The sequence below is a fragment of the Schistocerca nitens genome, chromosome 4, assembly GCF_023898315.1.
Source record: "Schistocerca nitens isolate TAMUIC-IGC-003100 chromosome 4, iqSchNite1.1, whole genome shotgun sequence".
In the NCBI taxonomy this organism is placed as follows: domain Eukaryota; kingdom Metazoa; phylum Arthropoda; class Insecta; order Orthoptera; family Acrididae; genus Schistocerca; species Schistocerca nitens.
Window position 1 is genome coordinate 46,874,024 of NC_064617.1, and position 21,464 is coordinate 46,895,487.

The 21,464-nt window shown below is 39.3% G+C and overlaps 1 protein-coding gene and 1 non-coding gene across 2 annotated transcripts in view; both read left to right on the forward strand.

Moving 5' to 3' along the window:
- The window catches only part of LOC126251469 (atrial natriuretic peptide receptor 2-like), a 301,860-nt gene that overhangs the window by 21,531 nt on the left and 258,865 nt on the right, over positions 1–21,464 (forward strand). The window lies entirely within an intron of this gene.
- Trnaa-cgc (transfer RNA alanine (anticodon CGC)) lies at positions 20,380–20,452 on the forward strand. The gene has a single exon. It is a non-coding gene; the product is annotated as a tRNA-Ala (tRNA).

Below are 21,464 nucleotides of genomic sequence, written 5' to 3' on the forward strand. Positions count from 1 at the left end.
GAGGGGTAAAGTTGCAGGTATCTTCTATGATCTCACAAAAGCATTTGATTCAATGAACCATGACCTGCTTATCTACAAATTATAAAAGTACGCGCTTGTTGGCTAACATCATGCTTACACAACAGAAAACAAAGGGTAACTATCACCTCAGATGCAACAAATTATTATTCTAAATGGAGTACAGTATCACAGGCTGTGCCTCAAGGCTGCATTCTGGGGCCAATCCTGTCCCTTTTCCACAAAAATGACTTACACATAAATATAAATTCCCCATCAGTTCTGTTTGCAGACAATACTTCAGTTTTAATTGAAGATGACGTTTAGCAAAAAATTCCAAACTCCATTGTAAGCACACTGGATACCTTAAAAACCTGGATCCAGTTAAATGGGTTGAAACTGAACATTGCAAAAACCCATATGGTACACTACACTTCTAAACCAAACATTCCAAATGTATGGAACTTAAAATACAACATAACAATCAGCCTATGAAAGAAGTTGGGATGAAATGTGTACATTAATGACCTCTTATCTGTTACAGTGCCAGAAGCTAAGTTTGTTTTGTGTTCAGATGATACAAACGTTGCAATAAGTAGCAATCCAAGTACATACTTAGAAATGACTGCTAATCAAATTTTTACTGACTTAAATAAGTGTTTTAATGCTAATTAATTGTCACTAAACTTTGAAAAGACTCATGCTCAAAAATTAAGGATGATGCTGATACATGGTGAAACAAAACTCTGGTGGGCAGCTTGTGGGTTTAAATCACCTCAGGCTATGACCATGTGGTGCATTTGACCTGCAGTTGTCGCACGATGGCACACAGGCGTCTAAAGCTAGCGAAATGAGGGATACTCAACTACCAGACGTACCGATAGATGGCTCTAGCGCGTGCCGGCAAAAGATCTTATTCACTGGTGTCCGCCATATCTAAATTTGGCAAAGAACGAAGTGTCAAAACACGGATGAAAATGTTTTTCGTTCTGCGCCCTCATAAGTCTTTTATATTGGATGTTCTAGACATCTACACATCAACATAATGAAGTGTTTCTTATCTAGCGAGAAAAAACAGTGACAGTTCTGCTATGAAATTCCTAAATTCGAGTGTGTTTTCGAAGTTGGAGAAGCTGACCTATAAATCGTTTACTATTAATTTTATGAGTACTTATTTGCCCATATTCAAACACTATTTAAGATTCAATGGAGGTCAACAAATTACCTTACTTCCCAAAGCTTTTAACTACGGGTATAATTCGGAAAATCAAGTTTGGAAAACACTGAAGACGTCTCTCTTTTTTTTTTTTTTTAAAAAAAAAAAAGGTGACATAGTTTGCTTAGGGGTATCTTTACTGACAACAGAAATTACAATTGAACTATTAAAGTATTACTTACGTATAAACGGAAAAATTGTTATTTTTCTTTATCTGAAGTGATGCATATATGCTGACACTAATTGCAACATGCACTTATGAATGTGGCCCTCTCTTTGATCAGAAATGTAAATGCCATGATTTTATTAACGCCTGTACGTGGCATGGTGTATTTTAACTGAGCAATAAGGTAGAAGCACCAGTGTTTGACAGTGCTTCAGTCTTTGATACGAGACAAGAAATACATTTACATGAGACAAAAATAAAGGCCAACGTTAAGGCTCCTCTTAAATGCATGACTTGCATCATTTGGAGGTTAAGTCTAGTAATAATATGATACTGGACTGATCCATGATGATGTAGAAAGTGAAGGAACTTGTTGAAAATAACATCGATCACAGCTTTTAGTTTTAAGGTTGGGGTGTCTTAAAACTGTAATTTTCCAGTCTGACACCCAAACAATGACTGGTACCATGGTTTTATTTTAAAATTGAATTCAAAAATGTCAGTGAGCAAAGTTAATTACACTATGAATTACAACCATGGAATTTTATTTCTGTGAATCTTGGTTCCAGTTTATGACATGGTGTCAATCACGGGAATGACTGGTTGTCAGTATAGGGCCCAAGAAAAAAACAAACCTGAAAGCAAAAGCTGCAGAAGCTGGCCAGACAGGCACCCCAATGGCTGATACAATCTGTGTGAGACAAGGGTGACATTATATTGCAAATTTAGTGTAAAAAGTTCCATGTTGTCTGAATCTGTCCTATACTGACAGCACATTCTAGTCCAGTCGATTTTCTTCTCTGCAAAAGTACACTAGCCAATACCAGTGGCACAAAGGTAGTACCAAATTACAAACTATCTGGTAACAACAGAAGTATTGCTGGACAATGTACAGTAAATAATATGTAATAACCTGAAAAATTCAGAATTGGTTTGAAGAAATAGAACAGTATTTGGAAAGAGAGTAACATTTTGAAAATAACAAATGACGCAAGTAGAGTTTTCAGTTCTTATAAAAGCTCAAAGTCTGTGCAGCTAGTGAAACATTCATTTTTCTATTTACATAACTTAGGCTATATGTTGTCCTGATAGTTTGTTGGCAAATGTCATACCTTCTTCTTGTTGTACCTTGTTCAATTGCTCAATGAAATGCCATCCAATAATGCCAGTTGGAGACTCAATTACAGATACTTCTGCTAGAGCATTTCTGGCTAACTTAATCATATGACACATGTCCAAGATACAATGAACATTGTATTTTTCCACAAGGAAAGTGGCTTTTAAAATCACCCTTGGAAAAATTTAAAGTACAGCCAAGTGAACATAAAGTGCTTATATTTACCTTGCAGCCATCACATGTAACACACCAAACCCTAATGCCAAAACTGTGCAGCCTCTCTAAAGCAGATTTTATCAGTGTGGCCTGATTATTTGCCTGTACAATGCTGATAAATAAATATGCAATTGGGCATTTAAATTTGCCTTTAATAGAGACAAGCATGAAAACCAGAGCCTCAGATGCCTCTATTACTTCTTTTGACTGAGGCACTTCCCCACCAAAGTCCATAAAACCTGTGTATCACTTACTTCCTTGGTCCCAAACTACTTGCTTCCTAATTGCCATACTGTCTACTGTTAGACATGAATCGCTGAACTGGTCCCTTACAATTGGGTTCAAATCAATGAACTTAAAAACATCTTTTAAGAGGCCAGGTTCACAGTCTACACTTGCCACCCATTTGGAAATCAATGATTTATGGGGCAGAGGCATTAATTTTTGCAGGTATTCATATGCTGCTGGTGAATAAAAGTGCACAGTCATCGCAAACATTTTCACATTTGTTGTGTATCTATTACCCTTTGACGAGAGAGAGTTGTTCACTAAATTGCACACTAATTTCACTTGTGTTACTTGCTGCTGATTGAGGAAGTTATGTAACTTTTCAGGAAGATGCCCCTCCTCCTTCAATGAACTTATGATGTCATCCATGGAAAACACTTTCTTCTCTCTTCTTCGAAGTTTTTCACGGACGCACTTCAGTTTACGTTTTAATTCGTGCACAATGTCTGAGAAAAAATTGCAAATTTCGGTCGCCTTGTCTTCCATTCCTACTTTCGACTGCATACCACAATCAATTACTGAAGAAGTAACTGCACTCTGAAATAAATAAATAATTTCGTTATATACGATTGAAATAACTCAAGGCATGATGAAAAAATATTATAAGAAAACTTTGGGGGTGTGAAAACATCCTTATACTAACGTTTTAGACACAATTCGCAGCTTCTGCATTGGATAAATGGGTCATGCTTTCCACGCAAGAATTCTCATTGACAACATTCTCCACGCAATCAGTAGCTTCTACAGTGGGCAAATCGAGCACGGATTCCATGACAGAACGCTAAAAACAAAAATATGGACCTGTATTACAACATTGCTTAGACCTATGTAGCCCATTTATGTCCGTACAAAATAAGTTCACAAAAGATAAAAGCACACACATAGCAAGGAATTTAATTAGCTACCTCAAATGGAGAAGCATCGTTGTCACTCAAAATCCTAACAACATGTCGTCGTGGCTGTTTATTTGGTGGCATCAAATATGTAGGAAAGTCAAAAACTGATGGCACTGCTTCGGGTTTGAGACGTTTCTTCCACGTTCCAGGGCTCACTACGTAATCATCTTGTCGGAAATGGTTTCCGCAAAGAAAACTGTAAGACATAGGATTAAAACCTTTCCGCTTCACGGAAGTAATCCACTTCTTCAGCAGCTCTGGGTGCTTTAGAGGAAACCTGTTCAAAAACATCTAATTAGCAAACGCACAAAGTCTGTATTGTATCAGTAGTCCTATTATCCGTGAAATGGTAAGTCACCTTCCTTACTCCATCGCTTCGTCCAATTGAAAGCGGAACAAGAAATTACCATTTCCATAATCCTTAGTTCCTTATACACCGTACAGACTACAGACCGAGAGAAACTTCTTGCCAAATTCGAATATGGCGGGCAATACAGACGACAGTAATCAGCTGGTAGAGCCATCTATCGGTAGGTCTGGTAGTTGAGCATCCCTCATTTCGCTAGCTTTAGACGCCTGTCGATGGCACTGGCAGCAGTCCACATATGCAGAGATATGTTGGTGCATGTCCGAGTACGGTGCAGTGAATAAGTGTGCAGACGTTTTCAGATGTGCAAATGGTGCCTGTGTGTTGAAAATGGCTCAAAGGGGTAGAATACTAGGGTGACTGGAGGCTGGTCAAACACAGCAAGTCGTAGCACTGGCCCTCCGTGTGCCACAAAGTGTGAACTCAAGATTATGGCAATGATTCCAGCAAACAGGAAATGTGTCCAGGCGCTACAGTACGGGATTTCCACAGTGTACAGCACCACAAGAATGATATCTCACCATCAGTGCCTGCAGATGGTACCTGATTGTGACCAACTGCTGTCAAAACTGAAATATAACAGACATTTTTACTTATGGGGGGTAGGACGTCAAACGGACCGACTTGGAGCTGGAGAGGCACCACAGGACATTTTAATTTCCACTGTCTATACTTTTACAAATAATTTTCATAAAACTCTGTCAGCATGACGAGGAAGGATTCCAGATTCACACTCATAACAGTGGAAGTTCAAAAACATAAAAAAATAATTTTTTTTACATGTGAAATTTCATTATTTTTTCGCTTACTATTGGCTGAATTTGTTGTTATAGGTACACTTTTCTTGATAAGTAAGAGAGATTCTTCGATGAATTTTGCACAGCAGACAAACCATGCTCACAGGTGTATGAAAGTCTAGAATTTATTTAGTTTATGAAAAAATGAATGAGCTGTTACATTTTAAACTTCATATTTAGAAAAAAAACTCAAATTTTGTAGTTGATTATCTCAATTTTTACCACAGTTTTTAATATATTTGAAAAATTCTAGAGTTTCATACACCTGTAAGTATGGTTTGTATGCTGTGCAAAATTCATTGAAGAATCTTTCTTATTTATGAAGAAAAGTGTACCTATAGCAACAAATGCAGCCAATAGTAAGTGAAAAAATTAATGAAATTTCACATGTAGAAAAATTATTTTGTTATGTTTTTGAACCTCCACTGCTACGAGTGTGAATCCTGAATCCTTCCTGGTCATGCAGACAAAGTTTTATGAATTTACTCTTGAAAGCACAGACAGTGAAAATTAAAACTGTCCTGTGGTGCCTCTCCTGTTCCAAGTTGGCCCATTTGACGTCCTACCCCCCTTAAGTAAAAATGTCTGTTAGATTTCAGTTTTGACAGCAGTTAGTCACAATTAGGTACTTTTTGTATGATAAATTTATTAAAAGTGCATAACTATGTTTCATTCTGACAGAGTAGTAACTCTGTAAATATTAGGTAATCCAGTGTACTGTAATTTATTCACCTATTTCGACTAACTCCTGGCAAATGATCAGGGTAGTGAGTATTATATTCAGATGTTTTATATTTTTTATGTTAAACTTTCTGACTTATTCCACACCCATGAGAATCATCTCATTTTTGGGTCTATGGAACAAAAACTGAATCTAATCTAATCTTCTGATTTATGGTAATTCACAAGATGTATAGTAAACATTCAGCAGTAGTATTATGATTCATTTCTATTCTGTGAGTGTAATACAATTTCCTAGTGAAGTATATTCTGTATTGTATTCTAAAAGTTTCCCGGAACAGCATGTGTGTTACTTAATACATCATATTTTTGAAAATAAACTGAAAATTGAATGATATTACACAAAAGTACAAGAGTGTGCTGAAAAGTAATGCCTCCAAATTTTTAATGTGAAAATTCTTAAAGCTTCTTAAATAAAACGATTGTTATTAACATTCTACAACTTTATTCTTCAGGTCTACATATTTGTAGCCATCTACCACTAGAGAGCTCCAATTGTAGCATGTAACAAGGTGGTGTGTACCATAACTATGTCGGTGCATGAGAAATAGTGTTCTATAATCGAGTTTTGAATTCAGAGTCCATCCACACATGGAATGCCCTTTCCTCCAGTACCACAGTGCCAGACACATGCATGCTCTGTGACACCTGCAACAATCTGATGCCTTGGGTTCACTATCACTGATCATCTTCCACACAGTCCCAACTTGGGCCCATCTTATTATCACCTGTTCCCAAAAGTTAAAGAACACCTACAACGACTTCACTTTTAAAGTGATGGAGCAGTGCAAGCAGGGGTGATGTGGCTCTTTCAACAAAGGCCAACCTTCCACAGTGACCATATCAACCAACTGGTCTCTTGTTGGGAGAAATATATTTGTTGCAGTGTGACTATGTTGAGAAATAACTATATACAGCATGAAAAATAAAAATGTATAATTTTAACAGCATTTGTTATATTTAAATAGCTAGAAAGGTGTTCACATAAAAAAATCTGGAGATATTACTTTTCAGCAAGTCCTTGTGCTATAATTTTAGAGAAACAAATGAAACATACTCATATGATTTGGTTTTGTTTGGTTCAAAGAGAAAACACAGCATACTGCATGTCCTACATGATGAGTCTCCCATTCAAATTGTTCCTATGTAGCAGAGGTTTTTATGTGTGCCAGTGTGAAAGCACTCATTTTATAAGTAGCCGATGAAAATTTTCACCACTTGTAAATTCCCAATAAGGGGATAGAGGTGATTGCATATAGGTCCTGATCATCAGACTTTACACATTGTTCTTGAACAAATTCTAAACCTCTCCACAATGTCTCATGAAATAAGAACTTCTGACACTGTTGATGGTGATACATTAGTTGGGTGGGGGCACTAAGCTTGGCAGCCTCTTTGATCCTATTAAAGAGGCATAGGCTATGTGCTAGCACCATTATTCCACCCCCCCCCCCCCCACCCTCTCTATCTCTATTGTACAAACATGACCCTGCATTACACACATAGCCCTTACAGTCACCTAGAGTGAACACGTACATCTAAGACAAAACTCATAAACAGTGTGAAAGGGGGCAGCTTTTCGAAGAAAGCAAATGATTCTTGACGAGGTATCAGAACAACGTCTCTGGGAATTTCAGCCAGTAATGTAATGCAAATCTGGCTCTCTTTCCTATTCAAAAATGGATCATGAAGTATGGATACTGGGGGTACTGCTGCTCATAATACTTAATTGAAATTAACTATTGGCGTGCTGTTTTGGGTGACAGTTTAACCCTGAAATTGTTCTTTCTTTCTCTGTTAAAGCACTAACTGGGTTGTGGTGTTGTGTTGGGTTGTATCTGTGAAGGGAGGAAGGTGCAGAGAATGGGAGGAAGGGTTGAGCGAGGGTGACTGGCAGCTGGGAGTAGGAATGCGGAGGGAGGGGCATCATCACATGGTGAGTCTGTGTAGTGCACAGTGGTGATGATGATGATGATGATGATGATGACATGAAGGAGTGGATTTGTGGGGGCGACAGAATGGATGGAGGGGAGAATGTGTGGAATGGAGTGTGGATCTATGATGACTGAAGTTAGGGTCTTGGGACAAGGGGAGACGGATGCAGGCGAAGGGGGTAGCAGGGAATAGAGGCTAGGATGATTTCTGGAATGAAGGATGTGTTGCAAGGACAACTCCCATCTTTGTAAGTCAGAAAAGCTGGTGCTGGGGGAAAATTTCATGTGGCATGGATTGTGAAGCAGCCATTGAAAGAGCACATTTTGCTTTACAGTATGCTCTGCCACTGAGTAGTCGACTCTGCTGTTGGCTACAGTTTTCTTTTTTTTTTTTTTTTTTTTTTGTGAGATTAAGTCAGGTAGACAGCTGATTGTGGTCATGGTCACATACTATGATTTGTAGGAATTGCAGCAGAGCTGGTATATAACATGACTGCTTTCACAGGTGGCCCTGACTTTGGTGGGAAAGAATAAGCATGATACGAGCAGAGTAGGATATGCTGGATTTATCAGATATAACTTGCACCAGGGTCTTCCACAGGGATTTGCACCTGGGCCTTCCCATGTGGCAAGGGGTTGAGAGTAAATGTGACATAAGAATGGGCCATGATGTTCCATAGATTGGGTGGGAGGAATTGTGGGTGAGCCGTTTCAGGCACGATGATAAATTGTTGAAGCCTTGGCAGAGAATATGGTTCAACTGTTACAGTTCAACATGATGTCGGGCAACAAGAGGTGTTCCTTTATGACTGATTTTTGGAGATGTTGGTGGATTAGTGGTGTGTGAGGATATTGCATAGGAAATCTGTCTGTGAGCTTGGTTTGGGGGGGGGGGGGGGGGTAGTGCATGCCTGTGAAGATCTTAGTAAGACTGCTGATATTGGGCTTGATATAGATAGAGAGATGGGCAAGGCCATCAGAGAGGTGGAGGCCAATGTCCAGGAAAGTGGAACATTGAAATGAGGGGGAACAGGTGAAATGAATGGGGGAAAAGGTGTTGAGACTGTGGAGGAGTGGGAGGGTTGGGTGTCTTAGTCGTGGATCCTACCTCATGAAGATGTCATCAGTGAACCTGAACCAGACAAGGGTTTAGGGTTCTTGGTGGCTAGGAAGGTTTCCTCTAGATGGTCCATAAATAAGTGGGTATAGGAGGGTAACATGCACATTCCCATGGCTCTGCTGCAGAATTGTTTGTACGTTTTACCCTCAGAGGAGAAGTACTTATGTGTGAGGGGATAATTAAGCAAATGAATAAGGAACAGAATTGTGAGGTTGGAGTCAGAAGAGCATCAGGAGAGAGACTGTTTTGTAGCAGCAAAGGCATGGGCATGGGGGATGTTGGTGTATAGTGAGGTGTCATCAACAGTGATAAGTAGGGATCCAGATGGTTAAGGGTGTGAGTTGGTGAAAGCAGTGTTTCATCTCTTTAATATGACTTTCTAGCGTATGGACAGTTTACCATATTTAAACAGTAACTTCTGTTGGGAATGTGAATACAGTTATATACTGCAATCTTTTCTCCAAGAACCAAACTTATTTCATGCAAGAGCACACAACGTCGATGCATCTATGACAGTATTATGAGTAGGATAGCCCCTGTCATCAACATCACTTTGTTATACCAATACACTATTTGCCACATTCCAAGGGATCAGCCTGAGCATAGATGGTTATCAGAACTTGCTTCTCCAGCAATGGTGCTTCAAAAGCCAGTCATTGCTTGTGTGTGGTACACGAAACAACCTGTCTATAAAGTAATGTAGAAGTAATTTTCATAATTTAACAAGAATTTCTTAGCACTTGTGCCTATTATGTAATATTTTACTTATTTCACATCCATGAGATTCACAATGGGATTTATGTAACATTGTGTTCGAATGAATGAATGAATTAAGCCATGAATCCATAGCTAGACTATTTTGCACTTTCCAGATGATATCAAATATGAACTTAATAGAATTTTCATTTTCTATTGTGTTCAGTAAAATTATGTAAAAATTATGCAGATTATTTGTGTTCTGCTTAATCATATGCTATATTAAGTCTACTACTTTACATCTCTTTTCTTCTATTCTGTGCATTCCAAGTGCAATACAGCAAGCGATTTTAGCATTACCGTAAGTATGTGAAAATTGATTTTAATGTTTCGCTTAAAAATAGCTTTCTGTCTTCACTACAGTAAAGCGTAGGCTTATTATCATTTCAAGAAGATTCCTTTGATTGTATTTCAGCTTTATTCCAATATGCAGTTATTCAAAAAGAAAAATTAAATATATTAATAGCTGCAAACGCTGTTAGTTTGGCTGTATTAAAAGTATTCTTAATTAGATTCATTTAAATAAGAGTCGTAGTCATACTGTCCAAACTACATTTTTTTTTGTTCAAAGTATTTTAGAGTCATGACTTCTTTAATTACAGTTGGAGAGAAAGTCACAGAGCATAAATACATGCTATTTTTGAGCATTTTATTTGCATATTATTATCTTTAATTGGCCATGTAGTAATCAATCATTTTCACAATTTCATGTGTGTTATCCTCCATTTTAATTACCTATAATTTACAATGTGAATGACCCTGTGTATTTGTTTAGTTTATTAAGCCACCTTAATGTAGCCCATAACCACTGCACAAAAGAATTATGTGCAGGTACATGTTTCGTCAGAACAGTGAGTACATTATAAAACACTTACATTCTAATCACTGTTATTAATGTGTATTAAACAGTGGAAAATCAAGGATGAAATAATGACAATATTATGAAAAGGATAATTGCCATTCATCATATATCGGAGGTGCTGGGTTGCATATAGGCACAACAAAAGGACTGTTAAACAAAACTTTCAAACAAAGAGGCCTTCGTCAGAATTAGACAACACACACACACACACACACACACACACACACACACACACACACACACACACACACACACACACACACACACACACATTCTCAACAGACATGTCACAGAAAGGCCTTGGCAGCCACAGACTGTGGTCATGTGTATATGACCTGTGTTTGCGTGAGGGTGTGTGTGATTGTTGTCGAGATCAGATGAAGGCCTGTTTGGCCTAGGGTTTTTTTTGACAATCCTTTTGTTGTGCCTATCTGTGACTCTGCATCTCTGCTATAAAAATGGTGAGTAGCAGCCATCCCTTTCATAATAATGTATATTAATTTAGAAAACAAAAAACCAGTGTCTTCACCAAGCTAACAAATGGTAGGTAAAAATTGTCTAAATTCCTATGAAGTAAAGAAACAATTCTTTCTTTGCTAATTACAATTTATTTCTTCACTCTTCTCATTGAAAGTATTCTACATGTAACATTGTACTTAATGAACATTTAGAATGCATGCTGCTCCACAGCTTCCATATATTTCATGAACAACATTTTTTGGAGCAATACCTTTAAGCTGCCTACAAATTGTATATTATTTAAATGGTGTTGGGGACCAGCCCATCATGAGGAATCTAACAGAGGATATAACAAACAAAATTATACAGTTGTAATCCCAGTTATTATATCAAGTAGTTAAAAGGAATAATAAAAAGTAAAAGTGAACACACCTTACACCAGCACTTACTACACACAATGACACCACGTACAAAAGCTAGAAACTGCAGTGTTACTAGGGGGAAAAAACTGGAACAACATTCATTGAAATGAAAAATGAAAATTGTTATGGCAGTGTTCTGCTGAAGCTAGCATGATATGTGGGACCTACCTCATGAATATAACAAACTGCTCTGTATTTACATAGTTATATTTTTTTTTCAAGGTAACTTTCTTTTCTTATAAGTGTGCATTAGGTGGCTTTTACATTTTCATGTCTATGTATGCTTGATAGCACAAAAATTGTTGTTGTAGTCTTCAGTCCTGAGACTGGTTTGATGCAGCTCTCCATGCTACTCTATCCTGTGCAAGCTTCTTCATCTCCTAGTACCTTCTGCAGTCTACATCCTGCTGAATCTGCTTAGTATATTCATCTCTTTGTCTCCCTCTATGATTTTTACCCTCCACGCTGCCCTACAATACTAAATTGGCGATCCCTTGATGCCTCAGAACATATCCTACCAACCGAGCCCACCTTCTAGTCAAGTTGTGCCACAAACTTCTCGTCTCCCCAATTCTACTCAATACCTCCTCATTAGTTATGTGATCTACCCATCTAATGTTCAGCATTCTTCTGTAGAACCACATTTCGAAAGCTTCTATTCTCTTCTTGTCCAAACTATTAATCGTCCATGTTTCACTTCCATACATAGCTACGCTCCATACAAATACTTTCAGAAACGGCTTCCTGACACTTAAATCTATACTCGACGTTAACAAAGTTCTCTTCTTCAGAAACGATTTCCTTGCCAGTGCCAGTCTACATTTTACATCCTCTCTACTTTGACCATCATCAGTTATTTTACTCCCTAAATAGCAAAACTCCTTTACTACTTTAAGTGTGTCATTTCCTAATCTAATTCCCTCAGCATCACCCGATTTAATTTGACTACATTCCATTAGCCTTGTTTTGCTTTTGTTGATGTTCATCTTATATCCTCCTTTCAAGACACTGTCCATTCCGTTCAACTGCTCTTCCAAGTCCTTTGCTGTCTCTGACAGAATTACAATGTCATCGGCGAACCTCAAAGTTTTTACTTCTTCTCCATGAATTTTAATACCTACTCCGAATTTTTCTTTTGCTTCCTTTACTGCTTGCTCAATATACAGATTGAATAACATCGGGGAGAGGCTACAACCCTGTCTCACTCGTTTCCCAACCACTGCTTCCCTTTCATGCCCCTCGACTCTTATAACTGCCATCTGGCTTCTGTACAAATTGTAAATAGCCTTTCGCTCCCTGTATTTTACCCCTGCCAACTTCAGAATTTGAAAGAGAGTATTCCAGTCAACATTATCAAAAGCTTTCTCAAGTCTAGAAATGCTATAAACGTAGGTTTGCCTTTCCTTAATCTTTCTTCTAAGGTAAGTTGTAAGGTCAGTACTGCCCCACATGTTCCAACATTTCTACAGAATCCAAACTGATCTTCCCCGAGGTCGGCTTCTACCAGTTTTTCCATTCGTCTGTAAAGAATTCGCGTTAGTATTTGGCAGCTGTGATTTATTAAACTGACACGTCGGTAATTTTCTCATCTGTCAACACCTGCTTTCTTTGGGATTGGAATTATTATATTCTTCTTGAAGTCTGAGGGTATTTTACCTGTCTCATACATCATGCCCACTAGATGGTAGAGTTTTGTGAGGACTGGCTCTCCCAAGGCCGTCAGTAGTTCTAATGGAATGTTGTCTACTCCCGGGGCCTTGTTTCGACTCAGGTCTTCAGTGATCTGTCAAACTCTTCATGCAGTATCCTATCTCCCATTTCATCTTCATCTACATCCTCTTCCATTTCCATAATATTGTCCTCAAGTGCATCGCCCTTGTGTAGACCCTCTATATAGTCCTTCCACCTTTCTGCTTTCCCTTCTTTGCTTAGAACTGGGTTTCCATCTGAGCTCTTGATATTCATACAAGTGGCTCTCTTTTCTCCAAAGGTCTCTTTAATTTTCCTGTAGGCAGTATCTATCTTACCCCTGGTGAGATAAGCCTCTACATCCTTATGTTTGTTCTCTAGCCATCCCTGCTTAGCCATTTTGCACTTCTTGTCGATCTTATTTTTGAGACGTTTGTATTCCTTTTTGCCTGCTTCATTTACTGCATTTTTATATTTTCTCCTTTCATCAATTAAATTCAATATTTCTTCTGTTACCCAAGGATTTCTACTAGCCCTGGTCTTTTTACCTACTTGACCCTATGCTGCCTTCACTACATCATTCCTCAAAGCTACCCATTCTTCTTCTACTGTATTTCTTTCCCCCATTCCTGTCAATTGTTCCCTTATGCTCTCCCTGAAACTCTGTACACCCTCTGGTTTAGTCAGTTTATCCAGGTCCCATCTCCTTAAGTTCCCACCTTTCTGCAGTTTCTTCAGTTTTAATCTACAGTTCATAACCAATAGATTGTGGACAGAGTGCACATCTGCCCCTGGAAATGTCTTACAATTTAAAACCTGGTTCCTAAATCTCTGTCTTACCATTATATAATCTATCTGATACCTTCTAGTACCTCCAGGATTCTTCCATGTATACAACCTTCTTTCATGATTCTTGAACCAAGTGTTAGCTATGATTAAGTTATGCTCCGTGCAAAATTCTACCAGACAACCTCCTCTTTCATTTCTTACCCCCAATCCATATTCACCTACTATGTTTCCTTCTGTCCCTTTTCCTACTCTCGAATTCCAGTCACACATGACTATTAAATTTTCATCTCCCTTCACTACCTGAATAATTTCTTTTATCTCATCATAAATTTCATCAGTGTCTTCATCATCGGCAGAGCTAGTTGGCATGTAAACCTGTACTACTGTAGCAGGCATGGGCTGCGTGTCTATCTTGGCCACAATAATGTGTTCACTATGCTGTTTGTAGTAGCTTACCCACACTCCTATTTTTTTATTCACTATTAAACATACTTCTGCATTACCCCTATTTGATTTTGTATTTATAACCCTGTATTCACCTGACCAAAAGTCTTGTTCCTCCTGCCACCGAACTTCACTAATTCTCACTATATCTAACTTTAACCTATCCATCTCCCTTTTTAAATTTTCTAACCTACCTACCCGATTGAGGGATCTGACATTCCACACTCCGATCCATAGAGCGCCAGTTTTCTTTCTCCTGATAAGGAAGTCCTCTTGAGTAGTCCCCGCCTGAGATCCGAAGGGGGACTATTTTACCTCCGGAATATTTTACCCAAGAGGCCGCCATCATCATTTAACCATACAGTAAAGCTGCATGCCCTCAGGAAAAATTACAGCTGTAGTTTCCCCTTGCTTTCAGCCGTTCGCAGTACCAGCACAGCAAGGCCGTTTTTGTTAGTGTTACAAGGCCAGATAACTCAATCATCCAGACTGTCGCCCCTGCATAAATTGGACAGCAGAAAATTGCACCAAATATCCTGTACAGTGCAGATTGAAATAAAGAACAAAGTGCAATTTTTTCAGATTGCAATGGGAATATTCAGTAGAGGAATTATTACCTAAAAATTATGGATGAGTGTGATTAGGACTCACATTCTGAGGATTCAGTACAAACTTAATTATCTACATAGATGATGATGATGATGATGATGATGATGGCGATGATGACGATGACGATGATGATGATGGTGATGATGATGATAATAATAGTAATAATAACAGCCATCCAAATTATTACACACAAAACAAAGACACTTCATCGGTACACTTAATACTAATACTCTGTTCAAACTTGGCAAGATCAAACAACTTACAGACGTGCTGCGAAAATTCCAGATCAAAATCCTTGCAATCCAGGAAACACGATTTATGGACAAAAACCATTTTGATACAGACAACTACAGGATCTACAAAGGAAAACCAGCAGTTAAAACTAATGAGAAAGGACTCAAACAGTTTGGTACAGCATTTGCAGTCCACAAATCTATCAGCGACTCTGTCATTGACCTCCAGTCTGCCTCAGAACGTATATCAACGCTCTCCGTCAAATCGGCCAACAAAGCATATACCTTGATCAACGCACACGTACCCACAAATAACTATAACAAGAAGAACCGCCAGAAAGTGGATGACTTCTGGAATGATTTTGAAGAGACGACAAACAAAATTGCCAAACACCATGTAATAATCTTGTTAGGCGACGTTAACGCACAATTAGGCAAAGAGAAAAAATACAGGAAAATCACCGGAATCCATACAGCTCACAAGAGAGCTAACAAGAGTGGGGAAAGATTGATAAGCTTTTGCAAAAATTTTGTCCTCGTAATTATGTCAACACAATTCAAAAAACCCAACAAGAAACCGTATACTTGAAAGTCACCCAACACAATGTTGGGTGAATTCCAGATAGACCATGTGGCCATCTCCAAGAGTAACACAGCAGAAATTCTGAATGTGAAAACGAGAAGAGGATTTTTTGACTCAGACCACCATATTCTACAGATAAAGACCAGATTACAATCCAGTAGAAAAAAGCCAAAACTAAACAAAGTGCTGAGACCAGACCCCGAATACATAAAACTCAACAAGGAAAACATCTTACAGGAAACTAGCCAGACAAACACCACAAACTGGACAGAACTTGTGGACGTCCTCAAATCCACGATGAAATTGGGTCAACCCCCGAGAAGGAGAAAACACAGGTGGTGGAATATAATATGTGACCAAGCAATAGAAGAAAGGACCAATGCCTGGAAAAACTTCAATAGTCACAAAACATCAGAAAAATGGCAACAATTTCTAGTAATCCGAAAACAAACATCGAAAACTATTCGGAGGGAAAAAAGAAATTATGACAAACGGCAACTGGATGAGATAGAACAAGACTTTAAGGAGAACAACACCAGGATTTTTTATAAGACCTTTAAAGAACATATTACAGGATACCAGCCACCCAATCTTTGCTTCAAGAAACCGGATGGTTCACTAGAAACTAACACAAGGAATAACTGCCAAATCCTCGCAGACTATTTCCACAAACTCCTCAACTGCGAAAGACCTACAGAGGATATTCACTACGAGATGTCACACCAAATCCTGACGCTAAACCACCAACCATCAACAAAATAGTAGAAATTATCAAGACACTGAAAAACAATAGAGCCCCAGGAGAAGATGGAATTATTGCAGAACTATGGAAACTAAATGATGAAAGATTAACAGGAAAAATTCACAAAATCATATTAAACATTTGGGAAACAGAACAGATCCCTTCTGAATGGAAATGCGCACTCATCCATCCACTTCACAAAAAAGGGGACAAAACTGAACCAAATAATTACAGAGGTATCTCACTCATACCAGTAACATATAAAATCCTATCAAAAGTTCTCATGAATAGATTAGAAGAACAAGCTGACCCATAAATAGGAGAATACCAGGCTGGTTTTCGCAAGGGACGATCATGCATAGAGCAGATCTGGAATCTGAAAATGATTCTCCAGATGAGAAACACCCGAAACACAGTGGTCACTTTTGTAGATTTTAAAAATGCCTACGACTCAATAGACAGAGTAGTGCTCTGCAAGACGCTGGAAGAACTCAGCATTGACAGAAAGACAAGAGCAATCATTCAGGAAACATTAACTGACACAGTCTCCAAGGTTAAATTTATGGGAGATATCTCAGAACCGTTTGAAATCCAAACTGGTGTGCAACAGGGTGACTGACTTTCATCATTACTCTTTAATATCATTCTTGAAAAAATTATCAGGACAAGGGAAAAAGAAGTCAAAGGAATCCAAATTGGCATTAGAAAAGATAATAAATTCAATGTGAAGTGTTTAGCTTTAGCGGATGACCTTGCAATCCTCACAAATAATAGAAGAGAAGCCACTAACGCCATAGAGAAGTTACACAAAATTGCACAAAGAACTGGCCTGCAAATCTCATATGAGAAAACCCAGTACATAGAAAGAGTGCCACAAGACAAATTGCCTATTGTGACAACCCATGGGAAAATCGTACAAGTACCACATTTTAAGTACCTGGGAGAAATCATCCAGCCATCAGGGATCAACCTAAAGGCCAATGAGGAAAGAATAAAAAAACTTCAGAAAGCATATAAACTCACGTGGAACTATTATAACAAAAAGTCTATATCCATTAACGCAGAATTGAGGCACTACAACACTGTCGTACTTCCTGAGGCACTGTATGCATCTGAAACAACACAAATAGGTGGTCAAACTAAAATCAAAGAAATAGAGAAACAAGAAAGGAAAATTCTCAGGAAAATGTTTGGCCCGATACAAGACCAAGGAATCTGGAAGAAGAGACCAACATCAGAATTATATAAATACACAGACAAGATTACGGATACAATAAGGAAAAGAAGAATGCAGTTCTACGGACATATCCACAGGATGAATGAAAACAGAGTTTCAAAGCGAATTCTTAAAGTCATCAACTCAGGCAGGGAAAAAACAAAATGGATAAAAGAAGTTGAAGAGGACCTCAGACAAGCACACATAACAGTAAACGATGCAGAAAATAGAACTGAATTCAGGAACACCATCAAAATAATAATAATAGTAGTAGTAGTAGTAGTAGTAGTAGTTTTCTGTGACTCAGTAGCCTGCTGCAAGTCTTTGTATTGGACACCACTTCGGTGACTTGTGTGTCCCTAACCTACCCCAGTTATCAAACTGGGAAAGGGGACCTACTGTTTAATCTGGAATCCAAAACACTGTTGTTTCTGTCAAGCCTTCATGTCACTGAGAGGTGAAAACTAGATTACAACAAAAACTGACAAATCTGTCATCTGAGTGAGATTCAATACTGCAACATGTTAGTTTATAGGCATGCATTTTACCAACAGGCCCAACATGTATGTATTTAGTCCATCTATAGGTTTTGATAACAGAGTTTGCAAGTATCAAAATAGGTGTATCTTTTGACTGCATTGACTTTGAAGCTTAAATTATTTACATTGCCAAGGATCCATAGACCTTAGTATTTGACATAAATTTCAGCATGATACCTGTATCTGTTCCTGAGAAAAGTGGTCTTTACAGAAGGCTGTAACTTTTGATTGCATTGACTTAGAAGCTCAAATTTTTTATCCCAGCAAGGTACCATAAAACTTAACATTTGGAATAAATTTCAACTCAATTCTCTACCCATCTCTGAGAGGGAGTCTCAATAGACAGATAGATGGATAACGGATAACAAATAGATATATGTAGACACACACACACACACACACACACACACACACACACACACACACACACACAGGGTGTATCTGAAATGAGTCTAGAAAATGAGAGGCCTTGTAGAGTGGATCATAACAACCATATTTCACATAGGAACCCGTGTCTGCATCCTTTAGCATACGGCACTATGCGTCATTGAACTACATCGTGCGCTGGCAAGAGGGTGGACACACACATACCATACGAGCTGTCATGGTAGTGGGTCTGGAGGGCAACAATTTCACTGTATCTGTGGCATCAAGGTAAAAGAGACATTGGCTTGAAGTCTTATGACCTTTATTTGCAAATGCTGTAGTCTACATAGTTGTGGATATTTAAAGTGGAACAATACTGTGGATTTTCTGCCTCTTACTGGGATGTGAACGCATTGCTTTTGCCTGTGCAAATGCCTGTTTGATAGGTGTTGCATAGAGAGCAGCACCTGTGCTCACTGTAGAGTCTGGTTCACCCTGCATCAGTTGGTGACGAAAGGGGAACATTCTTATGTTTGTTACTGTGTGGAACGGACAGGAAATGTAGGGCTATTTTTGGGAGGAAAGGACAGACATGCACTGTACTTATGGGATGGCAGATGGAAATGCTCACACTACCCAATGTTTGCACGTTTAGCGGTTTCAGAATTGTTGAGTTCCAGATCCATGTACTTTTACTGCCATCCACAAGTCCCTAAAGGAGAGAGGTTCACTTTCTCATAAAGGCACATGTGCTTTTAAGGCTTACTCGAAATCTTGGTGTATTAATTTTGTATCACAGTTGCAAAGGCCTGATGGGCACGGTCGTCAATGCACAGTGTGTTTGCCAGGGCTTGAAGAGGAGGTGTTAGCATTGCTGGAAAACACATCCTCAGCAACCTCATAATGTGTTGAATGGGAAACAGGTTAAGTCATTCCATAACTTGGCGAATGTGGCATGAAAATAATTTGCACCCCACCATCTTCAGAAGGTGCACACCCTTAACTCAGATTATTTTTCATGTCAAATTGAACTCTGCCAGTGGTTTTTGCAGTGGTATGCCTTTCAACCAGACTTTCCAACCTTCGTAAGTTTTATTGATGAGCCATCCCTTATATGAGAGGATTGCTGAACAGCCACAATCAAAATGTGAGTGCACAGGAAAATCCACACACCACCTTTGTTCATTGTCACTAAGATTACTTTGCTGTCAATGTTTGGTCTGGCTTGGTAGGTATTAATTTGTTTGGTCCTTTACATTTTGCCCCAGTGACAAAGCAAACAGATACTTCATATTTTTATGAGAAACTCTGCCAGAGTTGTTGGAACATGTTCCACTCAATGTGTGACAGCAAATGTGGTACCGACATGATGGTGCACCTGCACACTTTGCACAAGCAGTGCAAATACATTTGAATGAAATCTTTGGTGAGAACTAGATATGGTGCAATGGGCTGGTGGCATGGCCTGCACGTTCCCTCGACTGGACGTACATTGATTTTTTCTTCTGGAGCCACCTGAAATCTGTTGTCTACGAAACATCCCTTGAGACTGTTTAAGAGCTGATAGCACACATTATGTCAGACTCCAATGAAATTTCCACTTTGCCAAGAGTGTTTGAAAGAGTGTGACAGTCACTCCAGTGTTGTTGCACAGTGTACATTCAAGTAAGAGGGAATAATTTCAAGCCCTTGTTGTAACTGCTTTCAAATAAAGGCCATAAAACTTCACCTCAACTTCTGATTAACGTTGATGCCACAAATACATTCTAAACATTGCCCTGCAGACCTGCTACCATGATGGCTCAGATGGCACTGAGCGAGGTGGTGCAGTGGTTAGCACACTGGACTCGCATTCGGGAGGACGACGGTTCAATCCCGTCTCCGGCCATCCTGATTTAGGTTTTCCGTGATTTCCCTAAATCGTTTCAGGCAAATGCCGGGATGGTTCCTTTGAAAGGGCACGGCTGATTTCCTTTCCAATCCTTCCCTAACCCGAGCTTGCGCTCCGTCTCTAATGACCTCGTTGTCGACGGGACGTTAAACACTAACCACCACCACCACCACCATCAGATGGCATGTTGTGTGTCTACCCTCTTGGTGGTGCCCGACACTGTTCAATGACGCCTACTGCCATACGCTAAGGGATGCTTGTTATGACCAACTGTACCAACCCTCCAATTTTCTACATTCATTTCAGATACACCCTCAAACGAAAGCGCTGGCACGTCGATAGACACACAAACAAACACAAACATACACACAAAATTCTAGCTTTCGCAACCAACGGTTGCCTCGTCAGGAAAGAGGGAAGGAGAGGGAAAGACAAAAGGATTTGGGTTTTAAGGGAGAGGCTAAGGAGTCATTCCAATCCCGGGAGCGGAAAGACTTACCTTAGGGGGAAAAAGGACGGGTATACACTTGCGCGCACACACACACATATCCATCCACACATATACAGACACAAGCAGACATATACAGAGGCAAAGCGTTTGGGCAGGGATGTCAGTCGAGGTAGAAGTGCAGAGGCAAAGATGTTGTTGAATGACAGGTGAGGTATGAGTGGCGGCAACTTGAAATTAGCGGAGATTGAGGCCTGGTGGGTAACGAGAAGAGAGGATATACTGAAGGGCAAGTTCCCATCTCCGGAGTTCTGACAGGTTGGTGTTAGTGGGAAGTATCCAGATAACCCGGACGGTGTAACACTGTGCCAAGATGTGCTGGCCGTGCACCAAGGCATGTTTAGCCACAGGGTGATCCTCATTACCAACAAACACTGTCTGCCTGTGTCCATTCATGCGAATGGACAGTTTGTTGCTGGTCATTCCCACATAGAAAGCTTCACAGTGTAGGCAGGTCAGTTGGTAAATCATGTGGGTGCTTTCACACGTGGCTCTGCCTTC